The 17,823-nt window shown below is 37.5% G+C and overlaps 1 protein-coding gene across 4 annotated transcripts in view; it reads right to left on the bottom strand.

Annotated features, from left to right (window-relative positions):
• MAP2 (microtubule associated protein 2) overlaps nucleotides 1–17,823 on the bottom strand; it is a 249,811-nt gene that overhangs the window by 130,646 nt on the left and 101,342 nt on the right. For all 4 annotated transcript variants that reach the window (XM_068967679.1, XM_068967680.1, XM_068967682.1 and 1 more), the window contains exon 3: nucleotides 17,483–17,550. The gene's annotated coding sequence lies outside the window, so the exon portion shown is untranslated. The remainder of the gene's footprint in view (nucleotides 1–17,482; nucleotides 17,551–17,823) is intronic.

Below are 17,823 nucleotides of genomic sequence, written 5' to 3'. Positions count from 1 at the left end.
GATATAATCCATAAAATTCTCCTTGTAAATAATAAATATTTATTCACATTTTAAAAAAACAATATTTTACATGTGAAGGAATATTAAGTATCTCATGAAAATAAATAGCATTTCCCCTCTAGATTCAAAAATTTATTTTCCTGACATGAAACATAGTCAGAGTCAAACCCAAAAAGAACAAAGAATAACTCTTTAGAAAAATGTTCCAAAAATGAAATCCTACATTATTTTGACAAAAAATAAAAGAAAGAAAACAAGAGGGAGAACTGGAACAGATTAATTGACAAACTATAACTAGTGTTTGTCACTAACTGTAAATATAAGTAAAAAAACTGGAATACCAGCTTCCATTTATTGACCATAACTAAGAACATGCAGTAGAAATATCATTAAGTAGGAGGTCTGTTTTCTAACCTAATTTTAATTTATAGATACAAAGCCTAAGTCTTTAAAAATTAAAATTTGACATCCGGTCCCATCACTTCATGGCAAATAGATGGAGAAACAGTGGAAACAGTGGCAGACTCTATTTTTTCGGGCTCCAAAATCACTGCAAACGGTGACTGCAGCCATAAAATTAATAGACGCTTACCCCCTGGAAGGAAAGTTATGATCAACCTAGACAGCATATTAAAAAGCAGAGACATTACTTTGCCAAAAAAGGTCCGTCTAGTCAAGGCTATGGTTTTTCCAGTGGTCATGTATGGACCTGAGAGTTGGACTATAAAGAAAGCCAAGCGCTGAAGAACTGATGCTTTTGAACTATGTTGTTGGAGAAGACTCTTGAGAGTCCCTTGGACTGCAAAGAGATCCAACCAGTCCATCCTAAAGGAAATCAGTCCTGAATATTCATTGGAAGGACTGATGCTAAAGCTGAAACTCCAGTCCTTTGGCCACCTCATGCAAAGAGTTGACTGATTTGAAAAGACCCTGATGCTGGGAAAGATTGAAGGCAGTAGGAGAAGCGGACGACAGAGGATGAGATGGTTGGATGCATCACCAACTCAATGGCCATGCACTTGGGTAAACTCTGGGAGTTGGTGATGGACAGGGAGGCCTAACGTGTTGCAGTCCATGGGGTCGCAAAGTGTCGGACATGACTGAGCAACTGAACTGAACTATGTCATAATCTTGCAAGGTACTTCATAATCAATGTGACCTTTATGCCTCATAACAACTCTGAGTCAAGTATGATTGAAACTTACTGTTGAGAAATCTGTTCCCCCAGATGCATAAACCTGAACTGACATGAACTATTAGTCTCTCAATAATATGCTTGCTAGTCATAAAAAAAAACTGAGCATGAATCTGTGCACGCAAATTAAGCACAACCTGAACTTCCAGGAGGGGCTACATAATCCCAATCCTGGTTTAACCGATGGACCCCTGAGAGAAGCCACAGTGCAGCATTTGCAATCAGGTCAGCCCCAGCAGAACCAACACTTACTTGCTCAGTATTCTCCAACTCTTTGCGACCCCAGGGACTTGTATCCCATCAGGCTTCTCTGTCCATGGAATTCTCCAGGCAAGAATGCTGGAGTGGGTTGCCACTTCTTTCTCCACAGGGGTCGAACCCATGAATCTTATTGTTTTTCTGCATTAGTAGGTGGGTTCTTTACCACTAGTGACACCTGGGAAGCCTACTAACATCTAGGGGATGGTGGTTTAGTTGCTAAGCCATGTCTGACTCTTGGGACTTCACGGACTACAGCCTACCAGGCACCTTTGTCCATGGGATTTCACAGGCAAGAATACTGGAGTGGGTTGCCATTTCCTTCTCCAGGGGATCTTCTCAACCCAGGAATCAAACCCAGGTCTCCTGCATTGAATCCTTAGGCAGGTTCTCTACCGACTGAGCCATGAGAAAATCCCTCGTAGCTAACACCTAGGAAAGCCTGCAAATTCCAGGCACCAGCCTCCAAGCTCATCCATGTTGTCTTGGTTCCACCGGCCCCACAAGGAGATGTGTCACTTTTGATTCTGCAACAGGGGCTGATAGACAGCTCCTGGTAAAGATCACATCTATGAGGCCAGAGGTAGAGTGGAAAATAATTACTCAATAAGTCACCTTTCTTAGAATCAGGCAATAAAGGACCCTGGTAACTCTGGAGACTGGTATGGGATTTTGTTGCAGATTCGGAGGGAAAAAAATCTATCCAGAACTGGTTCTGGTGGTGAATGACCCCAGAAGCAGGTTGTAGAGCAGATAAATCCTATTAAGCCATCTGGGAGGAGTGAGAGCAGCTGGTAGGTCTGGAGGCTGAAATAGCTAGGAAAGGCTCCGAAAAATCTGCATTGCAGATAAGCCTCAATGGAGACAGCTGGAACTCTTAACATCTCCCCAAGCCAGCTTCTCTCCTTAAGAGCAGAGTGCCTCAGGTGGTATAATTTAGAATGTATAGAATTTACAGGCTTTTCTGGTGACCTTGGGTGGTTTAAAATAATTCCACTTTTTGTCTTGCTGCTTTTCACCTGACAGTATCTTTTTTTGTGTTGGTGGGGTAGGCAGAACAGAGGAGAGGCACACAGTAAATCTTGCTCCTTTTGTAAATCTTATCTTTTATTTAGTGTTAGGTTTTGTCTTTAGCCAATTTATATCACAGCATCAACAACATAAACTACTGAGAATCTGCTGTGTCTGTTAAGAAAGGGGTGGAGAAATATAAACTTGGAAAGTCATAATAATCAAATATGAGCAATTACAGAGCTTCTGCTATGTAAATTATCTTCATTAATTCCTACAATATCCTAATGAGGTTGTTATTATTATTCCTGTTGCATACAACTGAGGCTTGATGAGTTCTCAGTTTCTCATAGCTGATAAGGGCCGGATCCAGAATTTGAACCCAAGGGTATCTAACTTCAAAGTCTGTATTTATTTCCCTGCATTATAACCTAGCATTTGTTAAATGCCTTTTATGTGCCAGACATTCTGCTTGCAAAAAGCAATAATAGCCATAGCCTCCAGAAATTTCTGCTCTGTTGGGATGAAGGCAATTATAATAAATAGCTTTTTAAATAGAGGGTGTTATTATTTAAAAAAAAAACTTTTTAAGGCTTCATATTTTCTATAATGTGTTCATACACAGTAATTTAGAATTCTGTAAACACATAACTGTAATTAAAGTCTAGTATATGATCTCAAGAAAAGTAATTATTAGTAGGAAGGGGAGATGAATAGATGGAGAACAGGGTTTTTTAGGCCTGTGACAATGCTCTGTATGATACTATAATGATACATATATATCATTATATATTTATCAAACTCATTGAATGCACAACACCAACAGTGAACCTTAAGGATGAAAAGGATGACCTTGGGTGACTATGTGTGTCAATATTCACCCTTACTAAAAAGCATACTACTTTTTAGTAAGCTGAAAATGGGGGAACTGTGTGTGGGGGGGGGCAGGAGGGAACCTATATAGGAAAGCTCTGTACCTCCCTTTCAATTTTGTTGTAAACCTAAAGTGAAAGTGAAGTCACTCAGTCGTGTCCTACTCTTTGTGACCCCATGGACTGTAGCCTATCAGGCTCCTCCATTCATGGGATTCTCCAGGCAGAAATACTGGAGTGGGTTGCCATTTCCTTCTCCAGAAGATCTTCCCAACCCAGGGATTGAACCCGGGTCTCCCACATTGTAGGCAGACACTTAACCGTCTGAGCCACCAGGGAAGTCCCCTGTTGTAAACCTAAAACTGCTCTTAAAAAATAGTCTTTTAAAAAAAAAGGGGTAAGAGGAGAAAAAAATAATTAAAAGGAGAGCACACATACATGGCTTGGATGACTCAGAATGGATGGGGTTTTGGTAAGTGAAACTCTGGTTCACATGTTAGTTAGCTAAGCTTTTTAGGGAAAAGGAGGAAAATAAAGGGTCAGTCTGTCAGTTAACATTGTCCTCTGAGCACACACTCTGTCCTGGTTCTTTCAGTGGGTTCTGGAATGGGAGAGACACTCATGGAGGTTCTAGTTTTGTGGGTCAGATATGCATCAAGTGGATAAATATAAGCGGGAGAAATGTTGAGTGTTACGGGAGTATGCAATACTCAGGCCTGAATTAGTCCAGAGGCTGGGGAACGGCTTAAGTCTAAATCATAACATCTGAGACCTAACTAATGAGCAGGACTTGAGTAAGCAGAGGGGCAGAGGAAACAAGAGAGAAACGGGAAGTGAAGGGTATGAGTGCTTCAGGCAAGAGAAAAAAAAAAAATGTGTTTAATAACCCCATGGCAACAAACTCAGGACCAGCTAGAGAATCAGGAAGAGGACAGATCATGGATGGCCTTTATAGACTGCTGACTCTATTCTTATGAACACTATGGTTTTAAATACAGGCATATCATGATTATATTGATTGTTATAAGATACATCCAGTTACTAGGTGTATAATGACTTGTATAGAGCAAGTGTTGATGCAGGAAGTTGTCACGGTTGTCAAGATCAGAGATGATGGGAGATTACCTAATAGTCTTCGGGCATAGAAAAATGGACGGATTTGAAAAATGTTTAGGAAGTAGAACTGATGGGACTTAGTAACTGACTGAACCGTTATACTTTAGCTAACGATTTTAATATAAACATTATTTATATAGACAACAATACTTGCTAAAATGACATTTCAGAGCCTTTGAAAGTAAATATAAGACTGTGAAGTTGTTACACAAATGATGAATATGGTAGGTTATAGCTAATGAGAAAACTCCAAATAACAGTGGCTTAACTGAAATGAAAATTCATGACAAGATGATTTCATTTTCAAAATGGCTGCTGAAAGTCTAGCCATTGGGTCTGAATTCCCACCAGCAGAAAGGAAGAAGGAGTGATGAAGAGCACTGTTTCCTCTGAAGCAATTATTTCCCAAATGACTTTTGTTCATATCTCACTGGCCAGAAATTAGTCATATAGTTAGACATATACACAAGACTGGAATTCAGGGTCCTATTCTGAATGGCCGTGTGATCTAAAGTGTTGGGGTTCTATTATTATTGAGAAAGAAAGAAATAATTGATATTGACAGCAAAGGTAATCTGTGTCACATTAATTATGAGCTAAGGTCTTATGTATGGCTTAGGAAAAAAAAAATAAAATGTGTAAATTGTACCAGGCTTTTAAAATAACAGAAAATTGAACCACATCAAAATGAACTCACTTTGAAATAGCACTCTGCATTTTACCAAAGTTGCCAAGTACATTTTTTAACCTCAACTACAATCTAGATGGGCTGGGTAAGTTAAACAGAGCGTCCCCTTCAATAACTATGGTTTTGTACTGCCACAAAGCCGATTCAGCTATGCCAATATTTGAACATAGTTGTTTATGGTTTCATTTCCTTTACTTTTAATAGTGGCCATAAAAACCCAAACAAATGCATTTTATTCACATTCCTTTGAATGAGACCTTGAATTTAAATTATGTCACTGGATCCATTAACGTTTAACTATGGCTGGTGACTTATCCTCTACAGACATTCAACTTTTGAATAATAATTGCATGCAGAAAATGAGAATTAATAGCAGTCAGACAGCACATCCTATATGCATCACTCCGCATACTTTCACATTATTATATGTTTTGTCTGTTTGATGTGTTCTCAGTTTGTTTCTAATAATAAAGTTTATCGATAAGATGCTGGGCTTAAGTATTAATAATTTAGGAAAAAATATCCCTTTTATCAATTTTCCACAAATGGTTCCTAGTATGTTGATGTCAAAGATCGCTGTGACTCTTTCTTTCTACATTTAATTTTGTCTTAATATTTTTTTCAATTTTTATAATTAAGCCACTCTACTATTATTGTTATTAAAAATTTTTTCCTTTTCTTAGAGCTTCAAGTCCCAACCTCTCTGAGAGAGAAGAAAATCTTCAATGAACTGAACCCATATGAAATAATATTTTTGTGACAGCTAATTAACTGTATTATATTATATTCATTATTACCTAAATATTCACATTCTTAATTTTACCAACCAAAATGATCATATAACATTGAGTTGTATATTCTATGCTAAACCTAAACTTACATTTGTTTTAACTGTATTATACCCACTACATTCTTGGTCTGCTTTTATCTTTGTCTTTCCATTAGGTAAAAAAATATATCCATGAAAAATTGCTTGTATTAATATTCCTACTAACACATAATTTTTGGTTCTTTTGAATTACATATAGCATTTTAGTTCTAGTATCTACTGGGTATCACCTTGCAATTTCTATTGGGTAGGGAGGTTGGATTTATTTGTTACTCTGGATCCATGACAAAGATAGTTTATATTTATTTTCCACTTTATAGCTTTTGATATGTGTTATACATTCCATCTGAACCCTGAAAATCAAACAGCACCTTTATTTTATAGAAAAAAAGCCCCCCAAAAGGGAAACAATATTTCTATTAGCTAGTAAATAGTAAATGCAGGACAATGTAACTAGTGTAAAAAAAAAAGTGCAATGTAAACACATACTGATGTTGTGAAAATTCAGAGTAGGAAAAATTAAATATGATCAGTGAGGGAAGAATTATCACATCCCGTTTCTCCTTTACAATGGTAAAAATGTTGAAAAATAATATAACTCTAACAAGAATTTGGAAATATTCTAGAAGTCAGAAAGCAGGTAGGCTGAGATAGAAAGAGAAAAAACACCAGGGAAACTGCTGCTAGAAATTCATGTCTATCCCAAGGAAACCTGAAACTCGAAGCTGAAAATAGAGTCTAAGGGGGCTGTGAAACCAATATCATGCAGAAATGTATTGAAACAATTGAGATCCTTTCTCTTCTCCTTTGCTAGTACATATTCAGCTGACAGAAGATGCTTTTGCTCCCCAACAGTAAAAATAAAAACTAGTCTTTAATGAAAGCGGGTGAACAGTCTTACAAACAGTTCTGGTATGCATAAATCCATGCAAAACTGAAACACCACTGTGGAACTGTGGGTACCCTAAGCAGCTCACTCACTGGTTCCACCTCCATGCTCTTCCTGGGAGTCTGTCGCTTGTTCACTTGCCCAAAACTTGCAGTCAGCCTTCACAGTGAGTGGGAATACAGATCTGCACAACTGCAGAGGAAACTTATAATTAGCTGCCTAAGATTCTCAGCCTGGGAGAAGGCAATGGCAACCCACTCCAGTACTCTTGTCTGGGAAATCCCATGGGCAGAGTAGCCTGGTAGGCTGCAGTCCATAGGGTCGCGAAGAGTCAGACACGACTGAGCGACTTCACTTTCCCTTTTCACTTTCATGCATTGGAGAAGGAAATGGCAACCCACTCCAGTGTTCTTGCCTGGCGGGCTGCCATCTATGGGGTCACACAGAGTCGGACACGACTGAAGCGACTTAGCAGCAGCAGCAGCAGCAGCAGCAGCAGCAAGATCCTCAGCCTAGTTCTTCATTCATTTAAAACAAACAAAAACCTTTCAAATCAAGACATTTGAGAAAAAACAGTGCCATGAGTAAGAAAAATACTTTAAAAAGTAACTCCTGGAGAACTAGAAATGATTCAGGGAACAAAAGAGAATTTTATAGGTATCTTTCTGAGAGAGATGTAAAAGAATATTCCATAAATAAACTTCCTTCCAAAAACGAATTACAGAAAGGCATCAATCAGAGAATGAGGAAAAAATTCTGGGAAATCAACATATGATTAAAAATAAATAATTAAAAAATTGAAGAGTGTGTGCCAAGGATAGTGAGGGATGTGGAGGAGTCAGTGTAGACCTTGGATGCTCAAGCGATGTGTCTGGTTAAGTTGAAACACCCTGAAACATCACATAGATGTGATTTTCTGAAACTTTAATCATTTTCTTTGTGATCTTAGGTTCTTGCTGAGTTGTCTACCCCTTGACTAAAATTCTGTGAAACTTAGAATTAAACAATGAATTCTTATTCATCTATCCCTCTATCACATGCTTTTTAAGTAAATAAAATTACATATTCTGTGATATATTTAGACTTATCTCCCTTTCACACTGAAAAGTTTAAAACCATTTCAGTAATAACTGTTTTTATAAATAACTAGTATTTAAATACATACTTGGTAAATAGCTAGTAAATAGTACTCAGTAAATAACTAATATTTACTGAGCTCCATGCCAAGCTCATCCAGGATTCTAAAGGGCAGGAGTCTTTTGGCAGGGCAGGGCAATCCACTGAGTGGAGGTCACAACTAACTTGGAATGGGCTCTTTATTTTAGCAGTCAAGTCAGGGCATTATTAAAAGAGTATAGGTTTAGGACAATCCACTAATTTTTCTGTTTCGGTTACAGAGCAGTAGAAAGTAAAGGTTTTGGGGACAGAACAAAGGTAAGATCCCACCTTCACTATTTTTTTAGTGGACTGACTTGGGAAGCTCGTTGCATTCTTCCAACTTCAGTTTTCTCATCTGTAATCCATAAATATAACAAGACCTGATATTCTCACCCCAAAGACTGTTGTGAGTTTGGGGATGCCGTGTATTGGAAAATGCTTTGTGTCATTTGAAAAGAGGTACAGATTTTTTAAAAGATCTAAATGCAACTTCTTAGCTGGTCACATTATATAACAATTTTATGATCCAAAGTCTATATCCTGGGTCTTTTTGTGAGCAAAACATACGGAGTAGAAAGAAAAATGCAAGCACATATTAAGCTATATACTATATATATTAATTATCATATCCCTTTGATTTACTGGACTATTTACCATCTTATAGTGGAAAAGTACAGCAGTGGACCAGAGTAAATGAATTAGTCAGGACCATGAGTGTTTGTTTAAATTTTTTCATTGTTAGATCTCACATTTCCTCGAGTATCAGTGAAATTCTTGGAAAGTCAGTCATTTTAGGAATTTCTGTCCTCAATTATTTAAAGTATCAGCAGTGAAGTTGTGCATTTTAAGATTCTAGAATATCACAAATTCATCTGCGGCTATGGTCAAAACTGTGCTAGCCAGTTGCTCTTAGGCACTTTGTGAGAGGAATCCTAAATGCCTGTGTGTTGCACCTTATTCTCCATGAGAAAATTCTACAGTGCAAAGGGAAAATATTTTTAAAGGAAACTAAGTGCTAATGTTCACCTTGTAAATAAAACATATGATCTTCCTGAAAAGAAACATCATTTCCCAAGCTGCTACACAATGAAAAGAAGTATCTTTTGGCCATAATCTGTTAAATGAAGGAGCTTCGCTTTAACAATTGCCAGACATGGATCAATGTACTTCCGCTGGTTTAAATGGTCATAATCCAGAGTCATTAACACCAGAGAGAATCTGAAGAAAGGTTAATTCAAACCATCTGAGGCAGATCCAAATGGAATCCACAAAAACTGAAGATTGATTCAGACTTGGGAGGCGGGTGGTGGTGGGAGAGGAAGAGTTCGTGTCAGAAACACCAAAGATTATCCTGTATACCCCAAGACTCTTATCAACTGAATGGATGACAAAAGAGCATAAAAACAGTATTTAAACCTGGAATTTTACCACCCCAGTTTGATTATGCACAGAAGACCAACACTGTCCATTACAGAAAGACTTGAGTTTCACATACATGCTCACTTTCTTAGCTTCAATTTGACATATTATTAAGGGCATTTTCTGTGTAGACAGCAAGGAAGACTAAGAAGCAATAAGAGGTCTTAAGACATGGTCTCTTTCCTCAAGGATTTTCCCCAAGTTTTCTCCTTGAAAAGATTTTTCTATCTAAGTTGATTTCTGTTCATATGAAAACAAATTTTATATTTCACTGGAATTTTCTATTTAAAACCATTAATGGCACTGCTCTTGCCTATTTGGCTGTTAAAGTAAGCACTGAATTACAGAATGACAGTGGCAAGGTCTAAAGATCTGGTCATGGCATGACTTACTTAGAGATAGAAACAGCCTTTTTAGCAAAGGATAAATGCTAGTAAGTATGAGGACATCACAAATGTTTAATAGGCACTCAAGATTTTTTTTTTCTTAATGAAATGCTGTATTTATTTGATTTGTTATTTTCTTAATTATTTCATGTGGCTTCCCTGGTGGTTCAGTTGCTGGAGTCTGCCTGCAATGCAGGAGACCTGGGTTCAACCCTGGGTTGGGAAGATCCTTTGGAGAATGAAATGGCAACCCATTCCAGTATTCTTGCCTGGGAAATCTCATGGACAGAGGAGCCAGGCGGTCTATAGTCCACAGAGTCACAAGTCAGACACAACTTAGTGACTAAACCTGTCTAACTATTTCGTAGCTGAAAAGTGTGCTGTGCAAGGAATCAAACAAGTAAAGGCACCTGTGCTCTTGCAGCTATAAGGGAGCATTGAGAGCCTAGCAGTGGAGGCTGAAAGATAACATCCCTCAAGATGGAGTCTGTCAAGACTTCTTGTGAACACAGCCCCTCTAAACATCGTCTACCAATACGTGCATCCCTCCTTCAGAGGAATGCAGGTTGCTGTCACCAACCAAAACAGTCCTCCAAAGGGAGATGCTTATGTTGGAAAAATATGCATTCTTGAAATTAGAGACTATCTTCAATAGCCTCCTGTGACTATGCACAGTCCTCCAAAATTTGTTAGGGTATGGGTGGCAAGAACATGGGATGTGAAAATTGGGAAGCTTTGCTACTCAGCACAGAGGAACATAAGGGATGTGAAGTGCTAACAGATCAGAGAATTTAGCAGGCCAGGATGGTGCTGAACATTCAGGCAGAGAAGAGGTTAAGAGTCCAAAGAAATTATGAAGCAGGGAACAGAACTGGAATTAAGAAACTAGCCCAGGGTTATATGCAATCACATCCCCAAACCAGAGCCACAAGAATTCATTATACAGCATAATAAGCATTGAGCATGGGCAGAAAGAAGGAAATGTCAGTAGCTCATTAGGACTGGTTTAATGGATCTTTCATAAAGTAACTGGCTGAAATTGAAAAAGTTTAGAAGTTAAAAGGAACAAATCTCTCTTACATCATCAAAGAGGCTTGTAAGTTTGCAGTGCTACTGCACAAAGAGAAGGACTCACATTTGACTTGCTCATAACAGCTCCAGTTATTCCGAAGTTTTTGGGGGGCGGTGGGAGTGTCTGGACATTTGCCATCTAACCTCTTGCTAATCAAAGCATGGTCCACAGTTCAGCAGCATCAACATTACCTGTTGTTTAGTCACTAAGTCATGTCTGATTCCTTTGAGACCCCATGGAGTGTAGCCCACTAGGCTCCTCTGTCCATGGGATTCTCCAGGCAAGAATACTGGAGTGGGTTGCCATGCCCTACTCTAGGGGATCTTCTTCCTGACCTAGGGAATAAACTCATGTCTCCTGCATTGGTAAGCAGATTCTTTACCGGTGAGCCACCTGGGAATCCCAACATCACCTGGGAGCTGGTTAAAATATATAATCTCAGGCCCCTCCTTGGACCCACTGATTTGAATCTTTATTTTAATAAGATTCTCAGTTGATTCGACTCTGCTGTAAAGTTTGAGAAGTTTACCTCCCAGTATCTACTCTTATACCTGATTACCCATTCTCTATATGACTGACTCGGTAATCCTTTAATTTTGCTTATCCACTGATTATTTCCCCTGTCTAGAAAGAAACATCCATTAGGGCAGGAAAAGGGCATGAAATTGATGCTCAATAAACATTCACTGAATGAATAAGTAAATTTTCCTCCCGTCTGAGATAAAGTCTGGATGATATGTAAGGTCCGCATATCTTCCCTTTACCACTAGAAACTCTCACTTTCTTCTGCTCCATTTTCACCTGTAGGGAAGATGAATTTTGCCTACCAAGGCCATATCCTTGTCTACGCTCTCTGTCTCCCTTCCACTAAGACCCTGCTCCTTAAATGTGTCCTTCTTCTGCTTCCAAACAGAGCACCCTCCCCCCACCTCACCCCGCTATCTCTATCTGCCCCCTCCTTTCAGTTTAGGACTTCCCCTGTTAGTAAGAGGAGGGGGAAGTCACCAGCCTCCGTGCCTTATATATTCTATTCTCTTTCCTTTGAACCCTGGTCTTCTTAAGCATGTTTTCTATTACTTTCATATCCTTATTTACTTATCCTCTTCTCCAGATCTTGCTTCTGTCCCCACAGTTTGATTGGTCTGAGTCAGACCCAATTCAAAATTGGTGCTAAACCTGGGTGGTTGTCCTTAGTCCCTGGCCCTTCATTTTCTAAGTGGATATCTAAGAATCTACACTGGAGTCACTGTGATAATTAAAGTTCCTGTCACAGAGGCTGGCACATGGCAGGTGCTAATGTAATTTTAGATTCCTTTTCTTGGAGTAAAGCTGGGGCTAATTTTGAAACTGGCAAATTATATCTGACCAGGAATTTGACAATTTAGAATACAGTGATTCTGCTGTTAGGAAATATCCATTGGAAATCACTTGAAATATCCTGTAAGAGGGATATACAAAGTATCCTACTGCAGAATTGCGATGACAGTGAAAAATTAAGAACAATCGGGAATAAATGTGTTCAATGTCTATGGGATAGAATATTATGCAGGTGGAAAAATGTGGTGAGATGACTGAGAAAACATGCAGGTTTCAAACTGTATTGTTCTAATCCTCATTCAGTTCAGTTCAGTTCAGTTCAGTCGCTCAGTTGCTCTTTGCGACCCCATGAATCGGAGCATGCCAGGCCTCCCTGTCCATCACGAACTCTCGGAGTTCACTCAGACTCACGTCATTACGTAAATGTAAATACAGCAGATGAAAAGAAATAAGCTAAAAGGTTAGGAAAGTGTCAACCATAATCTCTGGCTTGTGTAGTTATGGATGGCTACTATTTCCTTCCTTATACTCTTCTAATTAGAAAATACAGATTTACTGCTTTTTATAACAGAAAACATAACTTGAAATAGTAAGTTCAGCAGTCTTTTATTTTCATTCTTCAGTTTCTCTGAAGAATTTGCACTTTAGCCTTGTTTTTTATTACTTAAAACTGTATTTTTTCTTTGCTTAAAAACAAACTTCCTTTAATTTTGTCATTCGATCCCTCATTCTGTATCCTAAATGTGAATGCTGTCAAGAGTTTCCTCTCTGGCCCTCTTCTTATCTTTCCTGACAATGTCATTCACATCCTACTTCCCTGATTTATCTTCTCAGCTTTGGATCTACATGTCCTGCAATTTACTGGACCAGTCCACCCACCTCCACCTTCATGGCCTAAACTGGGCTCTCCATATTCACTCTCTCATCATTCAGTCAGCATGTACAGGCTGTCGACTATGTACTAGACTGTCTGTTACAGACTAGGATGCGATAAAAATAAAAGGAAAGCTCTTTCCGCAAACAGCTCTTACCTACCTTTCTCCCCTTATTTTTCCGACTGCCGAATTCAAATGGTAGAGTTACTGTGAATCCTTTTGCTTTTCACTCCTACCAATCCAGGCTTTGCTATTCTCAGTGTATGAATCTGAGCCCAGAAACATCTCTCATTTTCATGACCTCTTTTTTTAATGCCCACTGTCAACACTCTCTTGGAGCCTTTATTTTTTCCTGGATTATCCCATGACAGCTTCCAAAGTGATGCTTTCTTCAGTATGTTCTCACACACAACCCTGTCATATACAGAGCTATAAAGTAAGTCCTCTGAAAATATAGTGCAGGTCACTGTGGTCTCTTTTTCAAAACACAGTCCATAGCTTTTCAGTGAATACTGAAAACATTTCCTCGACTTGGCACTTACAGTCATTTTTCAATGTATTTGATTGAGCTGAATGAAATTTTTATTTTGTAGCCAAAGCGAGTAAAATACTAGGCATTTCGTATGGTACAACCTAACAGTACTCATGTACATTTCCATCCTTCTCTTCCAAGATTCCCCTTCTTCTGCCCTGCATTCTAGAATATGATGAGATCAATCTGTGCTTTCCTTGCATGTTCACTTTCGGCGGTCCCTTTGCTAAGTTTGTTTGTTCTTTCTGGAGCTCCTCTAGGCATTATCTCTCCCTTGAATCCATCTGTTCATCCCTAAGCCCCACCTACTGTTGTGTCTCTGCTCAATTGTTAGCAATCCTGCCCTGCAATAAAGTCCCTTAAGAAATCATTCCTGTGTCTCCGATGGTACTAATGAGCCTGGATGCTACTTTCTGGTTTGAATCTGCTGCGCCCGACTGAGCTCAAAAGGTGTTCTGTTACATACATTCCGAGGACAGCACCCTAATGCAGATCTGTGTAATTATAAGTGTCCTCAGGTATTTCTCTGGGTTGAGCTGTAATTTAAGGTTGAGTGTGGTATCTTCACACTGTTCCCTGCTTGTTTACCTGTTTTGGCCATTTGAAACTTCTACTATTATTTCAATTAAAAAGAGCCTTTGCAAGATATGGAATCACTTATCCTAGTTAGTACTTAAATTTTTCTGGCTGATTTTCTTATATAGATGATGCAATTCAGTAATATGACTTCACTGTAATGACATAGGAGATGCTTTATGCACTTCTTTCAAAATTCTCTAATTTATCTGACATCCTCCAAGAATAAAAATCCTCAGGTTAAGTATAAAATATATATTAAAAATAGAAAATATACCAGAGTTTGAACATTACAGTGAAGTACTTGAAGATGCATTCACTCCTACCTAATATATAAAAACAAGAATCTATAAGGATACTCTTTTAACCTTATTTCAGGGACATATATTTTGTGTGCATACTAAAATATTAAAATAATGATTATGAGCCAAAAAATCTACCAGAAAGAAATGAAGTATTCTGTGGTTAATATGAAGGACTTTGGGCCAGACTTGTGTGGATTACCCAATTGGAATCTCGGTTCATTCATAACATGGAGACCATACCCAACTCCCAGAGTTGTAGGGAGAGTTAAAATGTAATAACATACCTTAAGGGCTTACGATATTATCTAACACGTAGTTAATAACAAAAATTATAGTTTTACTAATAAAAGTAAGTGACAAGAAAATATAGCATTCCCTAAAGCTATTATGTTTCTAGAATTTTCCTTACAGATTATATACACGTATGTAAGCATATATATATAAAGTGATGTCATACTTAGTAGTCCTTAATAAGCAAGCAAGCATTTAAGAAGATTATGACATCATTCTTAGTATTACATTGAGAGAGAGAGTGAGCATCCCCCCCTCAACCTCCGTCTGCGGCAGCAAAATTTTGGCTGAAGACATGAAGAGCAGTAAATAATGCCAAGCCTGGGAATAGTATTTAGGAAGCACCCATAAAGCAAAACTCAGGCTGCAGTTTAGCACCCTAGCTGGTGAAAGTGAAAGGGGACATTTCAAAAATTCTTTCCATCTTAACCTTAAACCAGAAAAATAAGATACTTTTGCATATAGCCTGAAGAAATTTTTTACACATGGTTTGCCTGCTTTTCTACCTGGCATTAATTATTTAATGAATTTTGATTAATTTTAGGGGTAACTGAAAAAAAAAGTACAAAATGTCTGTTTTACAGTCTGTTATCTCATGAAAAATGAGAACAAAAAAGTAACGGGAGAAAATATTGACGAGTCATTTATCCATCGCATAATTAAATAAATATTTATTGAATTTCTGCTGTGGTTCAGGGACTATTCTACATGCTGAAGATACGAGTGAAAAACAAATCAGCAAAGGAATTAACTCACATCAAGACAATATTGATTAGAAAAACCGTGATACAGGTCCCTGACTCTCTTAGTGTCCAGTAGCCAAATTCTATTTTGATTTGACAATGTAACAGACTATTTGAATAAACTTTGATTTACTACCCAAAATCTATCAACATACCCCAAGATGAATTTTAAAATGGTTCTAGAAGATATAAGAATCTATGAGGATTTGTGAGGTAATACATCACCTCTCCAATACACAGATAAAAATCAAAACAGAGCTGATTAATGCATATTGACAATATAATGAATACATTTTTTTAGTGGCTAAATAGTAGCTTCAACCTTTTTTAATTCACGTAAATACCCCAAAGTTCAAAATTAATACAGTGAGTAACTAAAAGAGTCTGAAGATCAGGAAACAGATTCTCACTTGAAATATAAACTATAGATATTTAGTTAGATGGGCAAATACCAGATAGATTCTTTTTTCACCAAATATGAGATGGTTTCACTCACTCTGATTGAAACCAACAAAGAGAGAATGGTCCTAAGGGTTTTACAATGTCCAGGAGGAATAGTCAGTCCTGTTTGGGTATTTCGTACATGATTCCACTGAGAAATTTCTGAGGAAAAAATGCAATCTATTTCATATATTTCTGAGACAAGTCTATTAGATTTTGTTCACTATCTGAAATAATGCAATATCCTTTTTGTAGAACACACTGATTTATTTTAATGAATTCATTCTTCTGTGCAAAAATATTGTGATGGTGCCTACACTCTGGAAGGGGTTGACAGTGGCATCTGCCCTTCCCTCTCTCCCACAATAGCTACCCACAGCAGCAAGGCTCTTAATAAGTGATTGTGGAATTAATAAAGTTCTCATAATTACACACTGCAGAGAAAATTAAACAAGGACATTTATCTCCTTCAACTGCCACAAATATTCACAGTCACAGGTGTACACTTGCATACTTCTGGTATTTCAACATCACTAGTTAAACATTAGCCATTTTTAAGTACATTAAAAAAAAGAACCCTCCTTTAAAAAATATTTTGGACTGGTAAGTCTTATGGAGAAATCCTATGTGAATACCAAGGAAAGATTTAAAAGATGTATTGATCTTCTCAGCAAGGCAGAAAATGTCTTCCATATTTTAAAAGGCAAATTACAAACACTGGTTTTATCAACATGAATATACGTTCAAGTCAAAGCTCATCTTAAAGAATTAAGAAAAAGGTAATACCCATAATTGGTATCTCCAATCAATATATATCCTGATGCTGAATTTGAAAATTCATATTTTTAGTGGAAGGCATAAGGCCCAGGATCAATGATTCAACTGCTTTAATGACAAGATGAAGGATTACTTTCTTATGCTGTCAATGCTAAATAAAACATATAAAATCAGTTCTTTCAATAATGAACAACCTCAGCCTTTAAAATAATGCAGTACTAAAGACTAAATCATCAGTGAAGAAGTTAAAATATTTTATTCGCAAAACCCAACAATACTGAGTCATTCCTGGGAGTCTCTAGCGCTCATTCCACCTGGGAAGGGCAAGCCATTTCATTTAGCCATTTAAAAAATATCACTTAATACCAAGATTCCTTCAGATAAAATCATTACTTGGCATATTTCTCTTAAATTAAAGTTATTTAATTTTTTATTTGGAGAGAATTTTGGACATTTTTAAAGTTGTTACAACGATAGAAATCCCCCCAAAAGCCAGAAATATTGATATTTGCTAACAACTTGCAACACAGACAAAAAACACAATTCTTTAGACATCTTAGAATCAAAACAGCCTTGGATAATGGCATTCTCTGCAAGGCAAATCATACATGCTATAGACAATGATCAGCGTAGGCTTAAGGATAAAATACCAAACATAGAGAGGTTAAATAAAACATTCTAAATCCTCCCTGATTTTCCCTCATTTAAACACCCAAACAAAACATGTGGTACCTTTTAATTTTCTGAATGAGTAGTTTCCAATCAATGTTTCCTCGATTAGAGACAACAATCTGAAGGATCTACCAAAACAAAAGAAAAAAAATTCATGTATAGATTTATTAACTAAATATAAAACCTGTAACTCACCAGTAAGCAAAAGCATTCTTTATATCCAGATAAGAAATCTACGTCTTGAGATCTGTAGCACAAAAAAACGCAGTACTTGATTTTTTTAGGAAGCTCAGTAAGGAATTTAAAAGCATTTCACTTTGAGATCACAAAAAGCAGATCCTTTGAAAAAAAGAAAAAGAATTAAAAAGAGAGCACAATAAAATGTAAAAAAAAAACCCAAA

Source organism: Capricornis sumatraensis, chromosome 3 (genome assembly GCF_032405125.1).
Source record: "Capricornis sumatraensis isolate serow.1 chromosome 3, serow.2, whole genome shotgun sequence".
In the NCBI taxonomy this organism is placed as follows: domain Eukaryota; kingdom Metazoa; phylum Chordata; class Mammalia; order Artiodactyla; family Bovidae; genus Capricornis; species Capricornis sumatraensis.
Note: the sequence above shows the minus strand (reverse complement) of the source record. Positions and strands in the feature narration are given on the sequence as shown.